This window comes from Branchiostoma lanceolatum, chromosome 15, assembly GCF_035083965.1.
Source record: "Branchiostoma lanceolatum isolate klBraLanc5 chromosome 15, klBraLanc5.hap2, whole genome shotgun sequence".
NCBI classification, from domain to species: domain Eukaryota; kingdom Metazoa; phylum Chordata; class Leptocardii; order Amphioxiformes; family Branchiostomatidae; genus Branchiostoma; species Branchiostoma lanceolatum.
The window spans coordinates 17,065,831-17,078,631 of NC_089736.1; positions in this window are offsets into that span (position 1 = coordinate 17,065,831).

Below are 12,801 nucleotides of genomic sequence, written 5' to 3' on the forward strand. Positions count from 1 at the left end.
TGCCCTATTGTTTGAATGTGAAGTTTGAAATTTCCGTTGAAGAGATTGACTTTTAGAGCTTTGCCATTGGTCAATAATACTTCAAGTATGGGGTGGGGGGCGTAACTTTGGTCAGCTTTAACACCGTAACCGTGAATGAGAAATTAAAGCGGTTTCCATTCCCCCGATACTTACCAAGTGCCCGTTCGTTTGGATGTAAAGTTTGAAAATTCCGTTGAAGAGATTGATTTTTAGAGCTGTGCCATTGGTCTATAATGATTCAAGTATGGGGTGGGGGGTGTAACTTTGGTCAGATTTAACTCCGTAAACGTGAATGAGAAAGTAAAGCGGTTTCCATTCCTCCAATACCTACCAAGTGCCCTATTGTTTGAATGTGAAGTTTGAAAATTCCGTTGAAGAGATTGACTTTTAGAGCTGTGCCATTGGTCAATAATACTTCAAGTATGGGTTGGGGGGCGTAACTTTGGTCAGCTTTAACTCCGTAACCGTGAATGAGAAAGTAAAGCGGTTTCCATTCCTCAAATACCTACCAAGTGCCCTATTGTTTGAATGTGAAGTTTGAAAATTCCGTTGAAGTGATTGACTTTTAGAGCTTTGCCATTGGTCAATAATACTTCAAGTATGGGGTGGGGGGCGTAACTTTGGTCAGCTTTAACTCCGTAACCGTGAATGAGAAATTAAAGCGGTTTCCATTCCTCCAATACTTACCAAGTGCCCTATTGTTTGAATGTAAAGTTTGAAAATTCCGTTCAAGAGATTGACTTTTAGAGCTTTGCCATTGGTCAATAACACTTCAAGTATGGGGTGGGGGGCGTAACTTTGGTCATGTTTAACTCTGTAACCGTGAATGAGAAAGTAAAGCGGTTTCCATTCCTTCAATACTTACCAAGTGCCCGTTCGTTTGAATGTAAAGTTTGAAAATTCAGTTGAAGAGATTGATTTTTAGAGCTGTGCCATTGGTCTATAATGCTTCAAGTATGGGGTGGGGGGTGTAACTTTGGCCAGATTTAACTCCGTAACCGTGAATGAGAAAGTAAAGCGGTTTCCATTCCTCCAATACCTACCAAGTGCCCTATTATTTGAATGTGAAGTTTGAAAATTCCGTTGAAGAGATTGACTTTTAGAGCTTTGCCATTGGCCAATAATACTTCAAGTATGGGGTGGGGGGCGTAACTTTGGTCAGCTTTAACTCCGTAACCGTGAATGAGAAAGTAAAGCGGTTTCCATTCCTCCAATACTTACCAAGTGCCCTATTGTTTGAATGTAAAGTTTGAAAATTCCGTTGAAGAAATTGATTTTTAGAGCTGTGCCATTGGTCTATAATGCTTCAAGTATTTGGTGGGGGGGCGTAACTTTGGTCAGCTTTAACTCCGTAACCGTGAATGAGAAAGTAAAGCGGTTTCCATTCCTCCAATACCTACCAAGTGCCCTATTGTTTGAATGTGAAGTTTGAAATTTCCGTTGAAGAGATTGACTTTTAGAGCTTTGCCATTGGTCAATAATACTTCAAGTATGGGGTGGGGGGCGTAACTTTGGTCAGCTTTAACTCCGTAACCGTGAATGAGAAAGTAAAGCGGTTTCCATTCCTCCAATACCTACCAAGTGCCCTATTGTTTGAATGTGAAGTTTGAAAATTCCGTTGAAGAGATTGACTTTTAGAGCTTTGCCATTGGTCAATAATACTTCAAGTATGGGGTGGGGGGCGTAACTTTGGTCAGCTTTAACTCCGTAACCGTGAATGAGAAATTAAAGCGGTTTCCATTCCTCCGATACTTACCAAGTGCCCGTTCGTTTGGATGTAAAGTTTGAAAATTCCGTTGAAGAGATTGATTTTTAGAGCTGTGCCATTGGTCTATAATGCTTCAAGTATGGGGTGGGGGGTGTAACTTTGGTCAGCTTTAACTCCGTAAACGTGAATGAGAAAGTAAAGCGGTTTCCATTCCTCCAATACCTACCAAGTGCCCTATTGTTTGAATGTGAAGTTTGAAAATTCCGTTGAAGAGATTGACTTTTAGAGCTGTGCCATTGGTCAATAATACTTCAAGTATGGGTTGGGGGGCGTAACTTTGGTCAGCTTTAACTCCGTAACCGTGAATGAGAAAGTAAAGCGGTTTCCATTCCTCAAATACCTACCAAGTGCCCTATTGTTTGAATGTGAAGTTTGAAAAATCCGTTGAAGTGATTGACTTTTAGAGCTTTGCCATTGGTCAATAATACTTCAAGTATGGGGTGGGGGGTGTAACTTTGGCCAGCTTTAACTCCGTAACCGTGAATGAGAAATTAAAGCGGTTTCCATTCCTCAAATACCTACCAAGTGCCCTATTGTTTGAATGTAAAGTTTGAAAATTCCGTTGAAGAGATTGACTTTTAGAGCTTTGCCATTGGTCAATAACACTTCAAGTATGGGATGGGGGGCGTAACTTTGGTCATGTTTAACTCTGTAACCGTGAATGAAAAATTAAAGCGGTTTCCATTCCTTCAATACTTACCAAGTGCCCGTTTGTTTGAATGTAAAGTTTGAAAATTCCGTTGAAGAGATTGATTTTTAGAGCTGTGCCATTGGTCTATAATGCTTCAAGTATGGGGTGGGGGGTGTAACTTTGGTCAGCTTTAACTCCGTAACCGTGAATGAGAAAGTAAAGCGGTTTCCATTCCTCCAATACCTACCAAGTGCCCTATTATTTGAATGTGAAGTTTGAAAATTCCGTTGAAGAGATTGACTTTAAGAGCTTTGCCATTGGCCAATAATACTTCAAGTATGGGGTGGGGGGCGTTACTTTGGTCAGCTTTAACTCCGTAACCGTGAATGAGAAAGTAAAGCGGTTTCCATTCCTCAAATACCTACCAAGTGCCCTATTGTTTGAATGTGAAGTTTGAAAATTCCGTTGAAGTGATTGACTTTTAGAGCTTTGCCATTGGTCAATAATACTTCAAGTATGGGGTGGGGGGCGTAACTTTGGTCAGCTTTAACTCCGTAACCGTGAATGAGAAATTAAAGCGGTTTCCATTCCTCCAATACTTACCAAGTGCCCTATTGTTTGAATGTAAAGTTTGAAAATTCCGTTCAAGAGATTGACTTTTAGAGCTTTGCCATTGGTCAATAACACTTCAAGTATGGGGTGGGGGGCGTAACTTTGGTCATGTTTAACTCTGTAACCGTGAATGAGAAAGTAAAGCGGTTTCCATTCCTTCAATACTTACCAAGTGCCCGTTCGTTTGAATGTAAAGTTTGAAAATTCAGTTGAAGAGATTGATTTTTAGAGCTGTGCCATTGGTCTATAATGCTTCAAGTATGGGGTGGGGGGTGTAACTTTGGCCAGATTTAACTCCGTAACCGTGAATGAGAAAGTAAAGCGGTTTCCATTCCTCCAATACCTACCAAGTGCCCTATTATTTGAATGTGAAGTTTGAAAATTCCGTTGAAGAGATTGACTTTTAGAGCTTTGCCATTGGCCAATAATACTTCAAGTATGGGGTGGGGGGCGTAACTTTGGTCAGCTTTAACTCCGTAACCGTGAATGAGAAAGTAAAGCGGTTTCCATTCCTCCAATACTTACCAAGTGCCCTATTGTTTGAATGTAAAGTTTGAAAATTCCGTTGAAGAAATTGATTTTTAGAGCTGTGCCATTGGTCTATAATGCTTCAAGTATTTGGTGGGGGGGCGTAACTTTGGTCAGCTTTAACTCCGTAACCGTGAATGAGAAAGTAAAGCGGTTTCCATTCCTCCAATACCTACCAAGTGCCCTATTGTTTGAATGTGAAGTTTGAAATTTCCGTTGAAGAGATTGACTTTTAGAGCTTTGCCATTGGTCAATAATACTTCAAGTATGGGGTGGGGGGCGTAACTTTGGTCAGCTTTAACTCCGTAACCGTGAATGAGAAAGTAAAGCGGTTTCCATTCCTCCAATACCTACCAAGTGCCCTATTGTTTGAATGTGAAGTTTGAAATTTCCGTTGAAGAGATTGACTTTTAGAGCTTTGCCATTGGTCAATAATACTTCAAGTATGGGGTGGGGGGCGTAACTTTGGTCAGCTTTAACACCGTAACCGTGAATGAGAAATTAAAGCGGTTTCCATTCCTCCGATACTTACCAAGTGCCCGTTCGTTTGGATGTAAAGTTTGAAAATTCCGTTGAAGAGATTGATTTTTAGAGCTGTGCCATTGGTCTATAATGATTCAAGTATGGGGTGGGGGGTGTAACTTTGGTCAGATTTAACTCCGTAAACGTGAATGAGAAAGTAAAGCGGTTTCCATTCCTCCAATACCTACCAAGTGCCCTATTGTTTGAATGTGAAGTTTGAAAATTCCGTTGAAGAGATTGACTTTTAGAGCTGTGCCATTGGTCAATAATACTTCAAGTATGGGTTGGGGGGCGTAACTTTGGTCAGCTTTAACTCCGTAACCGTGAATGAGAAAGTAAAGCGGTTTCCATTCCTCCAATACCTACCAAGTGCCCTATTGTTTGAATGTGAAGTTTGAAAATTCCGTTGAAGTGATTGACTTTTAGAGCTTTGCCATTGGTCAATAATACTTCAAGTATGGGGTGGGGGGCGTAACTTTGGTCAGCTTTAACTCCGTAACCGTGAATGAGAAATTAAAGCGGTTTCCATTCCTCCAATACTTACCAAGTGCCCTATTGTTTGAATGTAAAGTTTGAAAATTCCGTTCAAGAGATTGACTTTTAGAGCTTTGCCATTGGTCAATAACACTTCAAGTATGGGGTGGGGGGCGTAACTTTGGTCATGTTTAACTCTGTAACCGTGAATGAGAAAGTAAAGCGGTTTCCATTCCTTCAATACTTACCAAGTGCCCGTTCGTTTGAATGTAAAGTTTGAAAATTCAGTTGAAGAGATTGATTTTTAGAGCTGTGCCATTGGTCTATAATGCTTCAAGTATGGGGTGGGGGGTGTAACTTTGGCCAGATTTAACTCCGTAACCGTGAATGAGAAAGTAAAGCGGTTTCCATTCCTCCAATACCTACCAAGTGCCCTATTATTTGAATGTGAAGTTTGAAAATTCCGTTGAAGAGATTGACTTTTAGAGCTTTGCCATTGGCCAATAATACTTCAAGTATGGGGTGGGGGGCGTAACTTTGGTCAGCTTTAACTCCGTAACCGTGAATGAGAAAGTAAAGCGGTTTCCATTCCTCCAATACTTACCAAGTGCCCTATTGTTTGAATGTAAAGTTTGAAAATTCCGTTGAAGAAATTGATTTTTAGAGCTGTGCCATTGGTCTATAATGCTTCAAGTATTTGGTGGGGGGGCGTAACTTTGGTCGGCTTTAACTCCGTAACCGTGAATGAGAAAGTAAAGCGGTTTCCATTCCTCCAATACCTACCAAGTGCCCTATTGTTTGAATGTGAAGTTTGAAATTTCCGTTGAAGAGATTGACTTTTAGAGCTTTGCCATTGGTCAATAATACTTCAAGTATGGGGTGGGGGGCGTAACTTTGGTCAGCTTTAACTCCGTAACCGTGAATGAGAAAGTAAAGCGGTTTCCATTCCTCCAATACCTACCAAGTGCCCTATTGTTTGAATGTGAAGTTTGAAAATTCCGTTGAAGAGATTGACTTTTAGAGCTTTGCCATTGGTCAATAATACTTCAAGTATGGGGTGGGGGGCGTAACTTTGGTCAGCTTTAACTCCGTAACCGTGAATGAGAAATTAAAGCGGTTTCCATTCCTCCGATACTTACCAAGTGCCCGTTCGTTTGGATGTAAAGTTTGAAAATTCCGTTGAAGAGATTGATTTTTAGAGCTGTGCCATTGGTCTATAATGCTTCAAGTATGGGGTGGGGGGTGTAACTTTGGTCAGCTTTAACTCCGTAAACGTGAATGAGAAAGTAAAGCGGTTTCCATTCCTCCAATACCTACCAAGTGCCCTATTGTTTGAATGTGAAGTTTGAAAATTCCGTTGAAGAGATTGACTTTTAGAGCTGTGCCATTGGTCAATAATACTTCAAGTATGGGTTGGGGGGCGTAACTTTGGTCAGCTTTAACTCCGTAACCGTGAATGAGAAAGTAAAGCGGTTTCCATTCCTCAAATACCTACCAAGTGCCCTATTGTTTGAATGTGAAGTTTGAAAAATCCGTTGAAGTGATTGACTTTTAGAGCTTTGCCATTGGTCAATAATACTTCAAGTATGGGGTGGGGGGTGTAACTTTGGCCAGCTTTAACTCCGTAACCGTGAATGAGAAATTAAAGCGGTTTCCATTCCTCAAATACCTACCAAGTGCCCTATTGTTTGAATGTAAAGTTTGAAAATTCCGTTGAAGAGATTGACTTTTAGAGCTTTGCCATTGGTCAATAACACTTCAAGTATGGGATGGGGGGCGTAACTTTGGTCATGTTTAACTCTGTAACCGTGAATGAAAAATTAAAGCGGTTTCCATTCCTTCAATACTTACCAAGTGCCCGTTTGTTTGAATGTAAAGTTTGAAAATTCCGTTGAAGAGATTGATTTTTAGAGCTGTGCCATTGGTCTATAATGCTTCAAGTATGGGGTGGGGGGTGTAACTTTGGTCAGCTTTAACTCCGTAACCGTGAATGAGAAAGTAAAGCGGTTTCCATTCCTCCAATACCTACCAAGTGCCCTATTATTTGAATGTGAAGTTTGAAAATTCCGTTGAAGAGATTGACTTTAAGAGCTTTGCCATTGGCCAATAATACTTCAAGTATGGGGTGGGGGGCGTTACTTTGGTCAGCTTTAACTCCGTAACCGTGAATGAGAAAGTAAAGCGGTTTCCATTCCTCCAATACCTACCAAGTGCCCTATTGTTTGAATGTAAAGTTTGAAAATTCCGTTGAAGAAATTGATTTTTAGAGCTGTGCCATTGGTCTATAATGCTTCAAGTATTTGGTGGGGGGGCGTAACTTTGGTCAGCTTTAACTCCGTAACCGTGAATGAGAAAGTAAAGTGGTTTCCATTCCTCCAATACCTACCAAGTGCCCTATTGTTTGAATGTGAAGTTTGAAAATTCCGTTGAAGAGATTGACTTTTAGAGCTGTGCCATTGGTCAATAATACTTCAAGTATGGGTTGGGGGGCGTAACTTTGGTCAGCTTTAACTCCGTAACCGTGAATGAGAAAGTAAAGCGGTTTCCATTCCTCAAATACCTACCAAGTGCCCTATTGTTTGAATGTGAAGTTTGAAAATTCCGTTGAAGTGATTGACTTTTAGAGCTTTGCCATTGGTCAATAATACTTCAAGTATGGGGTGGGGGGCGTAACTTTGGTCAGCTTTAACTCCGTAACCGTGAATGAGAAATTAAAGCGGTTTCCATTCCTCCAATACTTACCAAGTGCCCTATTGTTTGAATGTAAAGTTTGAAAATTCCGTTGAAGAGATTGACTTTTAGAGCTTTGCCATTGGTCAATAACACTTCAAGTATGGGATGGGGGGCGTAACTTTGGTCATGTTTAACTCTGTAACCGTGAATGAAAAATTAAAGCGGTTTCCATTCCTTCAATACTTACCAAGTGCCCGTTCGTTTGAATGTGAAGTTTGAAAATTCAGTTGAAGAGATTGATTTTTAGAGCTGTGCCATTGGTCTATAATGCTTCAAGTATGGGGTGGGGGGTGTAACTTTGGCCAGCTTTAACTCCGTAACCGTGAATGAGAAAGTAAAGCGGTTTCCATTCCTCCAATACCTACCAAGTGCCCTATTATTTGAATGTGAAGTTTGAAAATTCCGTTGAAGAGATTGACTTTTAGAGCTTTGCCATTGGCCAATAATACTTCAAGTATGGGGTGGGGGGCGTAACTTTGGTCAGCTTTAACTCCGTAACCGTGAATGAGAAAGTAAAGCGGTTTCCATTCCTCCAATACTTACCAAGTGCCCTATTGTTTGAATGTAAAGTTTGAAAATTCCGTTGAAGAAATTGATTTTTAGAGCTGTGCCATTGGTCTATAATGCTTCAAGTATTTGGTGGGGGGGCGTAACTTTGGTCAGCTTTAACTCCGTAACCGTGAATGAGAAAGTAAAGTGGTTTCCATTCCTCCAATACCTACCAAGTGCCCTATTGTTTGAATGTGAAGATTGAAATTTCCGTTGAACAGATTGACTTTTAGAGCTGTGCCATTGGTCAATAATACTTCAAGTATGGGGTGGGGGGCGTAACTTTGGTCAGCTTTAACTCCGTAACCGTGAATGAGAAAGTAAAGCGGTTTCCATTCCTCCAATACCTACCAAGTGCCCTATTGTTTGAATGTGAAGTTTGAAAATTCCGTTGAAGAGATTGACTTTTAGAGCTTTGCCATTGGTCAATAATACTTCAAGTATGGGGTGGGGGGCGTAACTTTGGTCAGCTTTAACTCCGTAACCGTGAATGAGAAATTAAAGCGGTTTCCATTCCTCCGATACTTACCAAGTGCCCGTTCGTTTGGATGTAAAGTTTGAAAATAGCGTTGAAGAGATTGATTTTTAGAGCTGTGCCATTGGTCTATAATGATTCAAGTATGGGGTGGGGGGTGTAACTTTGGTCAGCTTTAACTCCGTAAACGTGAATGAGAAAGTAAAGCGGTTTCCATTCCTCCAATACTTACCAAGTGCCCTATTGTTTGAATTTAAAGTTTGAAATTTCCGTTGAAGAAATTGATTTTTACAGCTGTGCCATTGGTCTATAATGCTTCAAGTATTTGGTGGGGGGGGCGTAACTTTGGTCAGCTTTAACTCCGTAACCGTGAATGAGAAAGTAAAGCGGTTTCCATTCCTCCAATACCTACCAAGTGCCCTATTGTTTGAATGTGAAGTTTGAAAATTCCGTTGAAGAGATTAACTTTTAGAGCTTTGCCATTGGTCTATAATGCTTCAAGTATGGGGTGGGGGGCGTAACTTTGGTCAGCTTTAACTCCGTAACCGTGAATGAGAAAGTAAAGCGGTTTCCATTCCTCCAATACCTACCAAGTGCCCTATTGTTTGAATGTGAAGTTTGAAAATTCCGTTCAAGAGATTGACTTTTAGAGCTTTGCCATTGGTCAATAACACTTCAAGTATGGGGTGGGGGGCGTAATTTTGGTCATGTTTAACTCTGTAACCGTGAATGAAAAATTAAAGCGGTTTCCATTCCTTCAATACTTACCAAGTGCCCGTTCGTTTGAATGTAAAGTTTGAAAATTCCGTTGAAGAGATTGACTTTTAGAGCTGTGCCATTGGTCTATAATGCTTCAAGTATGGGGTGGGGGGTGTAACTTTGGCCAGCTTTAACTCCGTAACCGTGAATGAGAAAGTAAAGCGGTTTCCATTCCTCCAATACCTACCAAGTGCCCTATTATTTGAATGTGAAGTTTGAAAATTCCGTTGAAGAGATTGACTTTTAGAGCTTTGCCATTGGCCAATAATACTTCAAGTATGGGGTGGGGGGCGTAACTTTGGTCAGCTTTAACTCCGTAACCGTGAATGAGAAAGTAAAGTGGTTTCCATTCCTCCAATACTTACCAAGTGCCCTATTGTTTGAATGTAAAGTTTGAAAATTCCGTTGAAGAAATTGATTTTTAGAGCTGTGCCATTGGTCTATAATGCTTCAAGTAATTGGTGGGGGGGCGTAACTTTGGTCAGCTTTAACTCCGTAACCGTGAATGAGAAAGTAAAGCGGTTTCCATTCCTCCAATACCTACCAAGTGCCCTATTGTTTGAATGTGAAGATTGAAATTTCCGTTGAACAGATTTACTTTTAGAGCTGTGCCATTGGTCAATAATACTTCAAGTATGGGGTGGGGGGCGTAACTTTGGTCAGCTTTAACTCCGTAACCGTGAATGAGAAAGTAAAGCGGTTTCCATTCCTCCAATACCTACCAAGTGCCCTATTGTTTGAATGTGAAGTTTGAAAATTCCGTTGAAGAGATTGACTTTTAGAGCTTTGCCATTGGTCAATAATACTTCAAGTATGGGGTGGGGGGCGTAACTTTGGTCAGCTTTAACTCCGTAACCGTGAATGAGAAATTAAAGCGGTTTCCATTCCTCCGATACTTACCAAGTGCCCGTTCGTTTGGATGTAAAGTTTGAAAATTCCGTTGAAGAGATTGATTTTTAGAGCTGTGCCATTGGTCTATAATGCTTCAAGTATGGGGTGGGGGGTGTAACTTTGGTCAGCTTTAACTCCGTAAACGTGAATGAGAAAGTAAAGCGGTTTCCATTCCTCCAATACTTACCAAGTGCCCTATTGTTTGAATTTAAAGTTTGAAATTTCCGTTGAAGAAATTGATTTTTACAGCTGTGCCATTGGTCTATAATGCTTCAAGTATTTGGTGGGGGGGGGCGTAACTTTGGTCAGCTTTAACTCCGTAACCGTGAATGAGAAAGTAAAGCGGTTTCCATTCCTCCAATACCTACCAAGTGCCCTATTGTTTGAATGTGAAGTTTGAAAATTCCGTTGAAGAGATTAACTTTTAGAGCTTTGCCATTGGTCTATAATGCTTCATATATGGGGTGGGGGGCGTAACTTTGGTCAGCTTTAACTCCGTAACCGTGAATGAGAAAGTAAAGCGGTTTCCATTCCTCCAATACCTACCAAGTGCCCTATTGTTTGAATGTGAAGTTTGAAAATTCCGTTGAAGAGATTGACTTTTAGAGCTTTGCCATTGGTCAATAATACTTCAAGTATGGGGTGGGGGGCGTAACTTTGGTCAGCTTTAACTCCGTAACCGTGATTGAGAAATTAAAGCGGTTTCCATTCCTCCAATACTTACCAAGTGCCCTATTGTTTGAATGTAAAGTTTGAAAATTCCGTTGAAGAGATTGATTTTTAGAGCTTTGCCATTGGTCTATAATGCTTCAAGTATGGGGTGGGGGGTGTAACTTTGGTCAGCTTTAACTCCGTAACCGTGAATGAGAAAGTAAAGCGGTTTCCATTCCTCCAATACCTACCAAGTGCCCTATTGTTTGAATGTGATGTTTGAAAATTCCGTTGAAGAGATTGACTTTTAGAGCTTTGCCATTGGTCAATAATGCTTCATGTATTTATTTATTTATTCATCATCAGACAAGTGGGTAGCCCAATTCAACTTATTTGAAGTTGATTTCCAAGGGGGCCCACTAAATAAATAACAAAAACGAATCGTGTTACATTCAGTGAGACAACCAGAGGACAACAAGCAATATATACAAATAAACCGAAGCGTCATTACAGAGAACAGTTGTCGATATCAACCAAAAACGTCAACGGTGGAGGTCAGAGGTCAATGTGCGGAGGAGTGTGTCCTAGGGCAGCTTTAAACTGCCGTAGAGTTGGTGCATGTCTAATGTCCGCCGAAAGTGTATTGTAATATGTTGCTCCTCTGTATGCAAATGTGCGGTGGCCGGCTGTGTTTGTGTAATTGGGTTTATGGAGCAAAGAGGCTTGTCTGGTGTTGTGGCTGTGTAACAGGTGGTTGTGTACAAAGGTGGTATCCAGGTATGTTGGGACAAGCCCTTTAATACATTTAAAGACCATCACACACATGTGTTCCTTTCTCCGCTGCGTCAGATACTTCCAGTTGAGTCTGCTGTGTAGGTCTTGGACACTGGATCGTCGCTTCATTTGTAGGATGACCCTGGCAGCTCGATTTTGAAGGACCTGAAGTTGTCGCTGCTTGGTGATGTTACAATTTTCCCAGACAATGTCACAATACTCCAGTAGTGGTAGAATCATACTTCTGTATAACATACTTGCAATGTTGACAGTGAGACATGATCTTAAGCGTCTTAGCAAACCTATTCTCTGAGATACCTTGGAACATACCATATCAATGTGTTCGTTCCATGATATATTGCAGTCAAGGAGAACACCTAGGTATTTGAATTGGTACACTTGTTCGACTGTTTCCTGATCAATCTAAGTGGAGGTACTGCTCTTAGCTTCCCACTACTACCGAATAGAATCCACTTAGTCTTAGCGACATTCAGTGTTAGACGATTTGAATGTAGCCATGTGGCAAGGTTTGCTAGCTCGGAGTTTAAGGTGTTCTCTATGACTCTAGCGTCCTTGCTGGAACAGAAAATAGCAGTATCATCTGCATACAGACATACTTTACATACAGTAGAGACTGATGAAGATAAATCGTTTATATACAGAATGAACAGTAGGGGGCCCAGAATAGAGCCCTGGGGTACCCCTAATGTGACTGGTAGGAAGTCGGATTCACATCCATTGAGACTAACAGTTTGTTCCCTTCCAGCTAAGTAATCAGTGAACCAGTGAAGCTCAACCCCCTGTACCCCTACCCAAGACAGCTTCTGTAGTAAGACATTCTGATCCACAGTGTCGAATGCCTTTTTAAGATCTAGGAAGACTGCCCCCACAAGTTTACCATTTGATATGTTGTGTAACATGTAGTCTGTGGCATCAAGAAGGGTTGTGGCTGTAGAATGTCCAGGTCTGAAACCTGACTGTTGGGTAGCAAGAATCTGGTGTTTATGCAGATATTCTAAGAACTGCCCATGTACTTCCTTTTCAAATGCTTTCATAATTACTGGTAGCACTGAAATGGGTCTGTAGTTGTTTGGGTCATCTTGATCCCCCCCTTTGTGTATAGGTGTAACCCTGGCCCTTTTCCATTCTTTTGGAATGTGACCTGAGGAGAGGGACATGTTAAATATGTGAGTGACAGGTTTACAGATACATGGAGCTGCAGCTTTCAACAGTCTTGAATGAATACGATCAAGACCTGTTGCCTTGTTGTTGCTCAATGTACTGAGTTTATTATACACAGAGTGGTCATTAACCTGTTTGAATTGAAAGGTGGATGAGATCTGTCTGTACACTGTGGGGCACTGTAGGGTCAGTGTCTGTTGTTTGAACCTCTCTGCAAGTTTCCTGCCAACT